This window comes from Acomys minous, assembly GCF_964271855.1.
Source record: "Acomys minous genome assembly, chromosome: 13".
Taxonomy (NCBI): domain Eukaryota; kingdom Metazoa; phylum Chordata; class Mammalia; order Rodentia; family Muridae; genus Acomys; species Acomys minous.
This window is the reverse complement of record NC_140495.1, coordinates 20,085,345-20,098,988: the sequence shown is the minus strand read 5'-3', so window position 1 is coordinate 20,098,988 and position 13,644 is coordinate 20,085,345. Positions and strand designations below refer to the sequence as shown.

General features: G+C 50.4%; 1 long non-coding RNA gene across 2 annotated transcripts; it reads right to left on the bottom strand.

Moving 5' to 3' along the window:
* Positions 1-6,636: 6,636 nt before the first annotated feature.
* LOC311580553 lies at positions 6,637-13,441 on the bottom strand. 2 transcript variants are annotated; one of them, XR_014773505.1, is made up of 3 exons: positions 13,191-13,441; positions 11,783-12,116; positions 6,637-8,242 (listed from the first exon to the last, which is right to left on the bottom strand). It is a non-coding gene; the product is annotated as an uncharacterized lncRNA (long non-coding RNA). The 2 variants fall into 2 exon arrangements; XR_014773506.1 differs by having other exon boundaries at positions 11,783-12,053.
* Between the last annotated feature and the right edge of the window lie 203 nt (positions 13,442-13,644).

Here is a 13,644-nt window from a genome sequence, read left to right as displayed (position 1 = left end):
TCCCAAGATTGCCAAGAAGTAGGCTACTCAGCCAGGAAGTTATGAGTTGTACTGGGACCTCCCTATGTCCCCCAATATCTTGGGCCTATCCCCCCGGACCCCCCGCCCCAGCTCTCTGCTTTTTACTAGAAACCGAGGAACAGGCTCAGGCGTGGCTCCTCAGACCCAGGGGATTTATAACTTGAGTCATGTGTTCTAAATCCTGTGAATTGCCTCTGAAGTGTAACTTCACATTCAAAATAGTAGAGCCATTCTCCAAAGCCTGGGGTTTCTTCCCTGTGCATGGGAAAGGAGCACAGTCTCCCATGGCCTATTACACACTCTTTGCTCCCTTTCATCTGACTGTCTACTTTCATACTTCTTCTCCCCCCCCCCCCCAATTTTAGGTCCATTTGTTCTGTCAACTGTAGGGGATGTGGAATCCTATTAGGCAGGTGGCTTGTTATCCTTCCTGAAGCCTAACAGAGGCAGTTTCCTTCAGAAATGAGGCCGTTCCACTGTAGACAACCCAAGGTGGTTGTAAGATGCCCACTCCTGGCATGTCTTCTACTACTCAGACAGCCTAGTGTGGCAGCAGACCCAGGGCTGCTCAATGACCCGTTCTCTCCAGAGACCTTATTCTCCAAAACAGCAAGCCACCAACAGGGCTGAGCAATGTTTGCACTTGAGCCCACTCAATACAGCTCCCAGAGGGGCTCAGAAGCAGCCTGGCTCTGCACTCTCTGGCTTTCCAGTGGCCACCATGTCCCTTCCGATCTTAAGGCTCTGCACAAAGTCCTCCAGAGTCTGGGGTGTGCTGGGTATTTGAGAGTGAAGAAAACCTCTAAGTAGCTATGACTAAGGACTTGCCCACAAAACAGTCTGGTTCCTTAGAGCCTGAAAATTGAAAAGGGATTTGTGTGTGTGTGTGTGTGTGTGTGTGTGTGTGTGTGTGTGTGTGTGTGTGTGTGTGTGTTTTGAGAGGGGGGGGTTGGGACAGGTCTTCTTCATGTAGGCCTGGCTGTCCTGGACTCACTTTGTAGACCAGGATGGCCTTGAACTCACGGAGATCTGCCAGCCTCTGCCTCCCCAGTGCTGGAATTATTTTAAAGAAAAAAAAATATCAATTGCTTATTTTGTTTAAGCTGTGTACAGCCTGATACAAAATTCAAGATACATAATAAAACACAGTAAAATTTCATCTGTGTTCTGCTCCCATCCCCCTCACCCTAATCTTAGTTTCCTGCAGGTCCTGACTCACCTCCATTCTGAGAATGAGCAGTGAGTTAATGGCTGGAAGGCATGGGCGCCTCACGCACCTTCCTCACTCTGCCCTTGCGGCCACAGCTGAGCACTTCTCCATGACTCAGATGGAAACAGATAGGTAAGTGTTTTTGTTGGAAGGAACAGGGACCCACTCCTGGAAAAGATCTGTCTGGAGGTGGAAGGTGATCTTGGGCACTGATTGGCACGACTGGATGCAGCCTCTGAATTTCCCCATGGGTCTTTAAGCACTGTAGCCCTTTCTGTTGGGAGATACAATGCCTGAGACAAAGTAAAAGCCATGCAGTTGCCTCATGGCAGGACGTCTTTGTGGTGTGTGCATGACGCTGGCACCTGTTATCTCCATGTGGAGTGAATGGGGTGAGGAAAGCACATCGTTTCCATCCACAAAGGCCTGGCGCACAGTAGGTGTTCCAGGGATTTCTTGTTGCCCATGCCCATCACACAAATACTGCAGCCTGCCCCGACTGCGCGATTGTCTTCCACCCTGCCAGCCCTTGCTCGGGAAGCAGTTTTGTTGGGGTTTTGGTGCTTTTTGTTTCTTCTGTTGCTCCTGTTCTCCTTTTATGGCTGCTTGCCCTCACTAGGAGGATCTTAAGCTCCTTCCATGGACTGCTGGGTATGAGGGCAACGCCTGTGAATGGTGTAATATCCAGCCCTTGAAAAGACTGTGTTCTGGAGAGGAGGTGAGTTATAAGCAAAGAAGCAATCGTCAGATAGCCATGTATCGGCAAAGCAGTCCCACCAATGGCATAGCAGACCAGAACGCAGGGTGGGAGTTTCTGCCAGCCATTTCATCAGGAGGGCCTGGGGAGGCCTCTCTGAGCAAGGACAGGGAAGGAAGTGGGGAATGGGGCAGGCGATGTCTGGGAGCTGATGGTGCAACAACAGTGGCTGGTATTTGTGGGGGGCAGGGGAGTCAAGAGGCTGGAAGTAGGGAAAAGCATCTTGGAGTGCCTGGAGATGCAGGAGCAATAGGACAGGCGGATGATATGAGGGTGTTGCAGGTAGCGTGGAAGTGGGGGGGGGTGCTGAAATGACTTTGGGTTTTACTCTGAGAGATGAGAATGGCCTGAGAAGGAGGTGGGGTTGGAGCATCCCAGGACAGTGACAGCATCAGACTTACAGGCAAAGCCATTTGGTCTGCAGCTGTGTAGGGAAAGGCTGCAGCAACTGGGGTGGGGGGTGGGGGGTGGTGGCAGAAGCAGAGGAAATGATGGGGAAGAGACCACAGCAGTGACCCAGGCTAGGGAGGACAGTGCCTTGCCTAGAGTGACTCTGATGTAATGAGAGATAATATGAAACGGGCAAGATCCAAAGGAGGCGCCAGCTGGGAGTGATGATGGTTAAGAGCAAGTGAGGCATCAGTGGGACCTCTGGCTTTGCCCTGAGTACCAGAAAGTGCAGAGGTGTGGAGAGCAGGGAGGGGGGAATGATCCTCCCAGAGTGGGCAGGTACTCAGGTGTCAAGAACAAACATTTCAATCATTCTCAACCTGACCTCTGTGTGGCCACAGACAAACCGGGCATCGTGGCTTTAAGTGCCGCCACCCCGACATGCACAGCCCCCCCCGACAGTGGTTAGAGATATACTCCTCAAGAAGAAAGCTCCAGGCCTCAACCTTTCTAGGGGTCACCCGGCTGCTCAACAGGGTCTCCTGAGAGGGGAGGACCCTCTAGGGGCTCTTTTGACTCAAACAGCCTGGCAGGTCGTCTTCTGTCCTTGCCCTATTTTTTTTTTTTTAACGACCTGTCAGACTTAGATCAAATTTCACAAAAATTGAGCCAGAAGCCAGCTTATAGAGTCTACTAGGAGATATATCAGTTAAGCATTGACTTTCGCTGTAAACATATGGCCTTGTCTCAATGGTAAGGCACAGGAATTCAGAACCACTCTCAGCGTGGTTGTGGAAAATGGGCACACCTTCATGATAGGAAAGCACAGTGTCCTTCAGAACACTGGAGCCTGCTGAAATCTAGGCAGCTCTCTCAGTCCTGGCTGACCTGAGAAGGTGTTCCTTCTCCCCTCCCTCATGGTCTTTACACAGCCCATCTTTCAGTGAGATGATGGAAAGGGGCTGTTCTTCATATTCCTGAATCTGGTTACCTAGCAACAGCAGCTACCCAGTTATGTGGGGAGTTGGGAGGGAGGTTGTTGCTGTTCTCCTTTCAGAAGCCCCATCACAGCTCTGGACTGTGAAGACAAGAACTCTCTGATGAGAACACAAGTACAGCTGCTTAGACCAATTCTTTGAAATGTGTGTGTGTGTGTGTGTGTGTGTGTAGCATGTGTTTGAGTGCCCATGCATGCACATGCATGCACATACATGTGGAGGTCTGAAGTTGAGGCAGAGAAGTGGTTCTCAAGCTTCCTAATGCTGCAACCCTCATGTAGTGGGGACTCTCAACCATAACTGCTATTTCATAACTGTAATTTTGCCACTATTATGGATTAATAATTTAAATCTCTGATATACAGGATATCTGATATGCAACTGCTGTGGGGGTTATGACCCACACGTTGAGAACCACTGATGGAGGGAATCGATCTTGATAGCTCTTCTGCCTTTTATTGAGACAAGGTCTTTCAGTCAAACCCAGACCTCATCGATGTGGCTAGTCTTGTTTGTCAACTTGTTCTGGGCAGAGCCTGTCTTAGCCTTCCAGAGCTGGGATTACATGCGGGCCTCAAACCCACAAGCATTTATGTGCATTCTAAGCTCTAATCCTTATGCTTGTATGACAGGCTCTTTAACCGTGGAGCCATTCCCCCCGCCAGCCCCTCTTCTCATCTGCAGGCTGTTGGACTGTAACAGTGGCAGAGTCCGGTGTTTATGGAGGGCTTTCTGCAGCAACTAATCCCCTTGACTGACCAATGATGTCAAGCATTGCTGTTATCCTATGGCTAAGGAAAACCATGTTTGGGGGCATCAGCAATGTGTCTGAGGTCACAAGATCTGGGAGGAAAGGGACCAGTGTGGAAATCATGTGATCCAGTACAAGAGCCTTCATGGCGACTTGGTTGGGGCAGGATGAGGAAGGCATCAATCATCCTGTCACCAAAACAAATTCCCTTCTACACACCCTCACAAGATCTCTCTGGGATTCAGGGCTGAGTGGGACATAGTCCCTGTCCTCAGGGAGTTTGTCATCAAGCAATGTAAAGGCCATGAGGTAAGTGTGCCATGATGACCAGGGTCACCGACGCCACTTGTTAATGAAGTTCCTTGGATAAGTCACGAGGAGTCGCTTTGCTGATGTACTTGCCTTCTGGGGTTTAGATCACATAAATTTTTTTTTCCTACAGTTGTTAATGATGAACTTCAGTGGGAGTAAGCTGGGAGGTTACCAGTGCCCTGTGTAAGGCCTGGCCTCACCCATCTAAGGGCCTGCTGAGGCTGGGGTAGACATTTCACTTAGGGGAGAGACTTTTGTACCATCGCTGGGCGACAAATCTGCTAAGGTGGGTAAGACGAGTCACTCAGAGGAGTCTCTGGAAGGCACAGGGGTATCACTTATTCACGCCCTGTTCCGGTGCCCTGGCATGGCACCGTGGGAGCCTTTTCTTCTTACCTTTGGATACTGTGAGTGCGTGTATCTGAGCACAGCACATGGAACAGGGATCCTCAAGTTTGGAGTGGACACCCACAGTATGTTGGGGGCTGAAGGAGCTTTGAGGAGCCCCAGGCAGGCTCCTGGGGGTGTGCAGGATGGCTCTGTCTCTCCCAAGGGAGCTGGAAGGCAAGTGTGCTTGTGTGTTGTGCTGTCAGAAGGCTCTTTGGAAGAAGTCTGTCTTCCTCTTCTCCTTGAGTATGACATGCCTGGTGGGGCCAAGGACAGAGGACAACTGAGGCAGTAGGGCTGCTAGGATGGTCTGACTCACCAACCTGCCCTCTGAAGGAGCTAAAGAGAGTTTCAAAGCCCTGACTGGAAGACAGGGAATAAATGGGATAAGGGACTCACATTTACTTGAAGACTATTTTAATGAGCACCACCTTTGCCCTATAAGGGCCCACCTCTAGCAGTTTGAGAAGCCTACTTCCTCCTTCTGTGTGCAAGGTATACCCCAAGAGAGATGTATCTCCCCTGCTCCCTTACAGAGTGCAGATTGGAGCATCTTCAGTGGCTACCTGCCCATCTGGTCATATACCTTTCTATCTGGATTTTTTTTCAATTTTTTTTTTAAAGCCATCTCACCTAGGGCCAGCAAGATGAGTAAAGGTGGCTGCTGCCAGGTCTGACAGCCTAAGTTCAAAGCCTGGGACCCACATGGTAGCAGGATAAAACAGACTTTTTAACTTCCACATGTGGTGCATGTGTATGTGGGTGCACATGCACCCATGGGTGCACACATAGACAAACACATACAAATCAATACATGTAAAAAAAAAACAAAAAAACAAAAAAGAATCTCGCTTCGGAGCCTAAGTGAACAGTGATTTATTAACGTAGTTTTATTTAAGGCCTGTCAGAGAGCAATAAGGTAGTTTATTAAATCAACATAAACGCTTGAAACCCAGGGTGATGGAAAGCAGGCAGTCTCGAGCCAGACTGGGCTTGAGGGGCCTTCCCGTGTATTGATTCTCTCGACCTCAGCACTATCAAAGTGGATGCCAGATGATCCTAAATCACAGCGCTGTCCTGGGCCTTGAAAGACATTTACAGGAACACTGTCCCTGTGCCAGATACCAGGAGTGGCAGCCCCTTTGCTTAAACCAAAAATATCTCTAGACATTTCACATGTCCTTTGGGTAACAGGATCAGCCTTGTCAAGGACCACTGCCGTGTATTTTGAGTAAATAAATAAATGTTAATAGGGCGGAGCATTTGCAACTGGCGTGTGTGTATGTGTGTGTGTGTGTGTGTGTGTGTGTGTGTGTGTGTGTGTGTGTGTAATCAATATTCCCAACACTCTTAGGATTCCCATTAACTACATAGACTACATAGTCTAAGGTGGCTACAAAACCCCAGTACAGGTTATTAAGTTGGTAGTTTCCAATATACTAAAATTTGTATGTAACACATTTGAGTGGGTGTGTTGTTTTCATTATAATATTTGAGGAATAGGAAAATTTCCATGTTAGAAACATTCAAACCACATGTTGGCACATCGCCTAAAGCCCTTTGAGAGTCAGCTTGGAGCCGACAGTGCTGGTTTGGATCTGAGCACGGTCACAGGTTAGGTTGGGAGGGCAGCCCATCCATCGCCCTGGGGGAACCTTTGGCTGTGACAAACACAGGCTTGAGGAAGAGGAGGCTGTGTGTTCGGGGCCTGGGACCTACTCAGGAGAGGATTGAAGCAAGGAGCTAAAGATTTATTTAGGGCGCGAGCTCAAGAGAGAAACAGAGCCCCTGGCCCCGTGTAACACTAAGAAGGAGCCCGTGATCCCGGTGACGCAGGGCCAGGAGGTTAAACCCAGAATAATCGTAATGAAAACAAGCTGCTTGCACCATTGATGTTTCCAGAAATTCCTGGGAGCTAGTCCAAGGCGGAGAACCCCAACCGGAAGTGCTGCTGGTTGGAACCGAGAGGGGTAGCGGTGGGAAGCAGGACCCGGAGCATCTTCCTCTGTTTCCAAGAACAGGGGCAGGGTGGGAAGGGAGGTGGCCGCCCCCACGGACTCCTCGGGCAGCAGAAGGGGGGAGGGGTCCGCAATCTGCAGCCGCCACAGCTGGATTTAATGTTCTTGGAAGCAGCCCTTTGCTGGAATCAATTTGTTCTCCCTTCGCTGAAATTTCAGGGCTTGCTCCTCAGGAAATCTGTCTACAGTGAGGTAGGACAGCTGACCACAGGCCACCTACCACCACATCCGTGGGTAGCCCAGGGCGAAGGTCTGACAGGGCAGCCAGCTGTCTTCCTGTATCTTCTCAGCTTCAAGGGTGGTTCTCAGCAGGAGCCTGGCCTGGGGCTAATGAGGCACTGGGAGGCCAGGCTTGCTCTTAATGGGAGACACCGGTCTGCTCCTCCATACCAGGGCCACACTTAGGGAAAATCCCTTTCTTGTCCTACAACTGGCCCACTGCCATGTGTCAGATATTAGTTTTAATAATCTATTTTAATTTTATGTGCATTGGTGTTTTATATGCATGTTTGTCCGCAAGAAGGTGTCGCATTTTGGGCTTACAGACCGTTGTGAGCTGCCATGTGGGTGCTAGGAATTGAACCCTCCTCCTCTGGTAGAACACTCAATGCTCTTGGCCGCTGAGCCATCTCTTTAGACACAGTGGGCCAGAATTTTGTGCCAAGAAAGACCCTGGAAATGATATGGTCAGAGGGGACTTTAGCAAGATGACATTTCTAGTCACCTGCCCAGGCTTCCTGCTGGCCAGCTTTGTGCTCTAAAACCTACCACGTTCTTCCCAATGGGAAAGGTTCAGAGCTTCTCTGCTTGGTCAGCCTGAGGTCTCCTGAGGAGCAGTGGGTGTGGATCTGTGTGCACCGGGACTGTGTTGTGTGCCCCAGTGTGTGCAAGCCTGCACCCCAGGATGGGGGGGGGGGCTGCCATCTGCTAGTACATATGTAGTGTTAGGTCCTGGGACTAGGGCTTAGACACGGACTGGGCTCTGGGATGAGTACTGAGATTCAGGAAGTCTACGGTGGCCCTGGAGGGACTTTGGCTGAGGCTGATAGTCAATTGAAGTCAGGCTGGTCGGATAAGTCATCCCCAAAGGGACAGTTTAGGAAGGACATTTAGAATGAGACTGGATGAAGGACTAGGGAGGACTCCCAAGGGAAAAAGAGCGTGTCCCGGGAAGCTGGAAAACAAGAGCATGGTTGGGAAACACCCAATAGTCCCTGCTGTCTGCGGGGTGGGGTCTACATGAGGCACAAACAGCCATCTGGCCGACATCTGTTGGATACCCACTGTAGGTCTGGTGCTGTGGTAGGTGCTGGAGGCCAAGCCGGAGAGACAGTTGAGAGTCCGGCATGAGTTCCTGTTGTCTGGTTTCCCCCACACAGAGTCCCTGGTCTGTGGGTTCTTAAAAAAAAAAAAAAAGACACATGGTCTAAACCCTGGAGAACCTCCTGATCACAGGAGAGACTCCACGGGTTCATTTCAAAACGGCGCGCAAAGGGATAGGAGAGCTGCCGAGGAAACTGTACTTATTTCCTATTCCAATCTTAATCCCCGTACGCCAGCTTCCCAGGGCCTCCTAGGAAGATCCTCAAAGGATTGCATCCTAACCGGAAGCCTGGGTCTTGGTGTGCTCCGAGAGTTTGGCGTTCTTATTTCCTTGGGTGAACAAGGCCTAGAGTGCTAACTCCCCACACTGTGGCTAACTAACTCCAGGTCCCAGGCAAAGAGAACGCCAGCTTCCCAGCTCCCTTGCTGGCCCCTTGGGTAGACCTCAGTATCTCCCTAGGATAATAGGGGATATTTTGAAAACACTTTCCCCTGCCTGTCACCTCAAAGGCCTTGATAGATCAGGTTCCGTCTTATAGGCAAAGTCATGGAAGCTGGGGTGGTCCAGGAGCATACACCGCCACTCCTTCCCGCCTTTGGGTGGCAACTCCCCCCCACCTTCAATACCGATCACATGTGCTGTGCTCCTGTGCCAATGACTGGCTCAGTTTCCAAAAGCGACCGCGAGGTTTCCTGAAATGTGCTTTAGAGTGGCCGGCTTCAAGGGCTCCTGGCAGGGACCTGCCCAGGAAGCGATGAGCCGGCACTTCCCTGGCTATGTGCTTGTGGCTGACTCTGGCTTCAGGGGCCCTTCCCCTCCTCATTAGGGAAGGATGCTGAGGAGGGTGGAGTAGGCTCTGGGGCGAGCCAAAACCGTTCTGGGAACCATCTTAAGGGAAGAGGATGCTCTTGCGTGGCCCTGCCCTCCTCCAGGCCTTACCCACCCTCAGCTTCAGGAGCATTGGGTGCTGGAAAGAATGGACCTTGGTCCCTGAACCATGCAGAATGAAGCGGTCAGCACATTCCAGGGCCTGGCCTTTCCTCTTTGGTCAAATACGCATAGCAGATGGAAGGCCTGGGCCTCCTCCTATCCCTGGACTGACCAGGGCGTTGGCAGGTCTCTCTTTGATGGACAGAGGTCACAGAAGCTGCTTGGTGGGAACTGGACGTTCCCTTCCTCCACCCCCACGTATGATGATGCTGGGCTCAGGACCACTGCCTGCTCCCAGGGCCTGGCACACGGGGCAAGTTCTCATTCTAAGACTTACAGATTCTAGTCCTGTAGCTCTTACAGACATGCCAAGGTGTTCTGACCTCCCATCAGGGCACAAGAGTCTTCACAGGTCCTCACACCTCTGTTCTTGGCCTTGTTCTCTGTTAGGAACACTCTTTCTTGCACCCTCTTCTCACTGGCTCTTCCTCATCCCTCAGCCCAAGCCCTTCCTCACTTCCCCACTAGTCTATTTATGCCCGGGAGGGTTGGTCCTTTGTTCTCATGCCCTGGATCTCTGGTCTTCCCATCTGTATAGTCTTTATAGGGCTCCGGACTCATGGCTAGTTCCAGTCAGTTCCTTTTCCTAGACAAGCACAGAGTGAAGGTGATGGCTCCCACACTAGCCCTGGGCATTCAGCCCAGACTGTCTCCACCCTTATCTGAGAGGATGGAGACTCTGTCCTTCCAGTTACTCAGGCCAAAATCCTAGAGTCATCCTGACCCTCCCCTTTCTCTCACAATCCACACCCAAATCCATTAACCAGCCCTATCAACTCTGCTGTTAAAAAAAAAAATGAGTAGAAAGCCGGGCGTGGTGGCGCATGCCTTTAATCCCAGCACTTGGGAGGCAGAGGCAGATGGATCGCTGTGAGTTCGAGGCCAGCCTGATCTACAAAGCGAGTCCAGGACAGCCAAGATAACATAGACCCTGTTTCGAAAAAACAAACAAACAAACAAAAAACAAAAAACCAAACCAAAACAAAAACTCATGGGAAGAGGGGACAGATCTGTGGTACCTGGAGAGTGGGGTGAGGGTTGGGGACAGAAAGGCTTGGGGACACTTTGAACACCTCAGTCATGGAGATGGTTTCAAGGCTGTATATGAACACGTAAACTTGTTAATGTATACGTTATGTGTCGCTCAGTGTCTGCCAATAAAGTTGTTCATGGTTTAAATTGGAGGTTTTCCATGACCTCTGTGATGCTTTGGATAGGTCCTTTTCTCTTAGCTTGCTGTACTGACTGGGTTTGTGTCAACTTGACAAAAGCTGGAGCCATCAGAGAGGAAGGAGCCTCAGTTAAGGACATGCCTCCGTGAGATCCAGCTGTTACACATTTTCTCAATTACTGATCAGTGGGGGAGGGCCCAGCCCACTGTGGGTGGTGCCATCCTTGGGCTGGTGGTCCTGGGTTCTATAAAAAAAAGCAAGCTGAGCAAGGTACAGGGAACAAGCCAGTAAGCAGCGTTCCTCCATGGCCTCTGCACCAACTTCTGCTCCCAGGTTCCTGTCCCATTTGAGGCCCTATCTTGGCTTGCTTTGGTACTGAGCAGCCATGTAGAAGTGTACACTGAACTTTCCTCCCCAACTTGCTTTGGTCACGGTGGCCTGTTGCAGCAATAGAAACCCTAACTAAGACAGTGGCCCACACATAGAGTGGGATCGCCATGGAATTTTCCAGCAGGGCCATCTGCATTCACCAAGCTTTATCATGCCGTTCTGAGAGGCTGCAGTGGGTGGGCCACGTCTGTGTGACTCAGGTTTATCCCAGGACTCCTCCGACCCCAACTCCTCCCCCTTGGTCAACTCATCAGCCCTTCCTGTAAAAGTAGCTCAGACCCAGCTGTGGGATTAGCTGGGGAGTGGGGGCATACCAGGGTGTGCAGTCAAATCATACAGGGAAAATAAGGACACCTCCGTGGGTCCCTGACACAGGGAGCCCTCTTTAGTACACCCCCCCCACCCCCAAACCTCTGGAGAATGGAGAGAGGCTCAGAGACGGTCATCGATACCCACATTTGACAGATGGAAAACAGGCCTACAGAGATTATTTTGCAATGCAGACTGTTAGATTATTTTGATTTATTTATTTATTTATTTAATTTATTCAGATTACAACTAAATTGTTATCCCATCACTTGTATCCTCCAGTTCCTCCCTCCTTTCTTCTTCCACCCTATTCCCCTCCCCTAGGTCTAAGACCGAGGGGGACCCAGACTGCTAGATTCTTGATTATTTTTTTCCTGAAACAGGATATCACAAAGTTGTTCAAGGCCTTGAACGTGCACCCCCTCCTGCCTCAGCTTCCTGAGTAGCCAAAACGTTAGGCCTGCATTACCAGGCCCAGATCAGGTTGCTAGATTATTTTTTTTAAAGATTTATTTATTATTTATATGGCCACATGTGTGCTTGCCCACCACAAGAAGGCACCAAATCTCATTACAGGTGGTTGCTGGGAATTGAACTCGGGACCTTTAGAAGAGCAGATGATGCTCTTAACCTCTGAGCCATCTCTCCAGCCCAGGTAACAAGATTATTCTTGATCCCAAGTCCCTGACCTTTGTTTCTTTCTTTCTTTTTTTCCCATAGCATCTTCCCTTTCTAACGTATAACATAATTTACCTTTTTATTCCAGGTAGTCTTTGTCCCCACTGGGAGAAGGTAAGATCCACATGGCCAGAGGTGGGGGTCAGTTCTGCAAAGCGAAGAATTCTGAACACTTCGAATAGCATCTTTCACAGGCCTGGCTGGGAACCAGTCCTTAAATAAATGCCTTAGCTAAAGGTCACTGCAGTGCAGAAGAATGAGGGCTTCCAGACTATTCTATTGAGCTCAGTAGTTCTCTCCAGCTCTGCCCACTTTATCACATCTCTTTAAGCTTCTGTTTTCTGACCTACAAAATATGGTTTCCCAGAGTCATTGCAGGCGGGCAGGCAAGGTGCCTAGCAGGGGCCAGCTGTGGGGAGAAGGGCCTTTATTTAGCAAATAAATGTCGCAAAGTGAAAGTAGGACAGTCAGGGAACTAGCAGGTTTGGTTTGGGCGTGAAGCCCTCAGTCGGAGGATTTTCTTCTCTCTTTGTAGGAGAATGTTCTGGTCTGAGACCCAGGGAGTTGAAACTGTCCTGCAGTGGGAGAGTGTACATTAGTCACTCTCACCTGCCGGCAGCAGAGCTTGGGGGTCAGGTCAGCTAGTTCTGTGAGGACCTTTGTTTTCCTCTCTGTGAAATGGGACAAGAATATTTTCTCCCTTGACTTCTGGATGTATCAGAGGGTAGAAATGCTTCTGACAACGCTTTATGAGCAGTGCTAGGGTTATGCAGGGGGGTAGGGGTTCCAGCTGACAGCAGGCCCACAAAGCTGCCTTCCAGCTTTGGACAAGGTACTTAATGCTTGGGCGAGTCACATGGGCTCAGTCGTGTTCCCTGAAATTCATGTGTTCGAGTCCCACCTCCTCGAGGCACTCGGGAGAAATGTTTCCGTATTTGGAGACAGGGTCCTCAAAGAGGCAGAGAAGTTCCAACTAGGTCATTAGGGTGGGGTGAAATCCAACCCGAATGCTCGCTCTCTTGACATAGACCCCCCCCCATGCGGAAAAGCTATTATCGAGGCAGGGCCAGTGACTATTAATAAACCAAAGAGCAAGAGAGAGCTCCCCCACCCAGCCTCTGAAACCTGCTCTGTCAGCACCCTTGCCTACCAGCACTCCTGAGGTGGAAGCTGTCCAGCCTATGGTACTTTGTCACAGCAGCTGCAGGAAACCAGATGCTGACACTACTCACCCCTCTCCTACGCAGACCTCTTTCCTCCACATAGCTCCGAACATCCCGTCTCCAGGACCCACTCTCCACCTGGATTCCAGAGCTGGGCTGTTGTATGCCTATTTCTGAGAGACCTGCTAGCTCAAGACTTTTCCCTGGGACCCTGGGGGCACTTTCTCTGAGCTAGAGCCTAGGGACATGGCTTTTTTGAGGAAGGGCTTCTAAGAGGATCTTCATCAATTTTTTAGAGATGGAATGTGGCCTTGGCTCACCTTTTTCCTCATTCAATGAGTCAGATGAGTGCAGTGCAGACAGGGCAGACAGGCACCCAGGTCCTGCCCCCAAATCCATCTTCCTTCCAGCTGCCCACGGTCCTGTGTGGATGCATGGGGCTGTTAGGGTTGGGGGCTATGTCTGCAGGCAGGGAAGCATTCTGAGCCAGACTCTTGGGTCACACCCACGGGAGAGGGCAGGGTGCCAGGCAGCTGCCAGCCCTGTGCTGGCTTCTCTACTCAGTAGCCATCACTTCTGGGGCAGCTCATCTGGACACCTTGTGTTCTGATCTGGGCTTTGACTCAGTCATGAAATGTCACAGTGTCCTCTTACCAGGCTTACCCCATCCCCCACCCTGTCCATAAGACCTCATTCAACCACTGTAGACAACAACACTGGCCAAAGGCCCCAGGAATGAGCTCCATATACCACTATTGTGAACATTAATGAAAT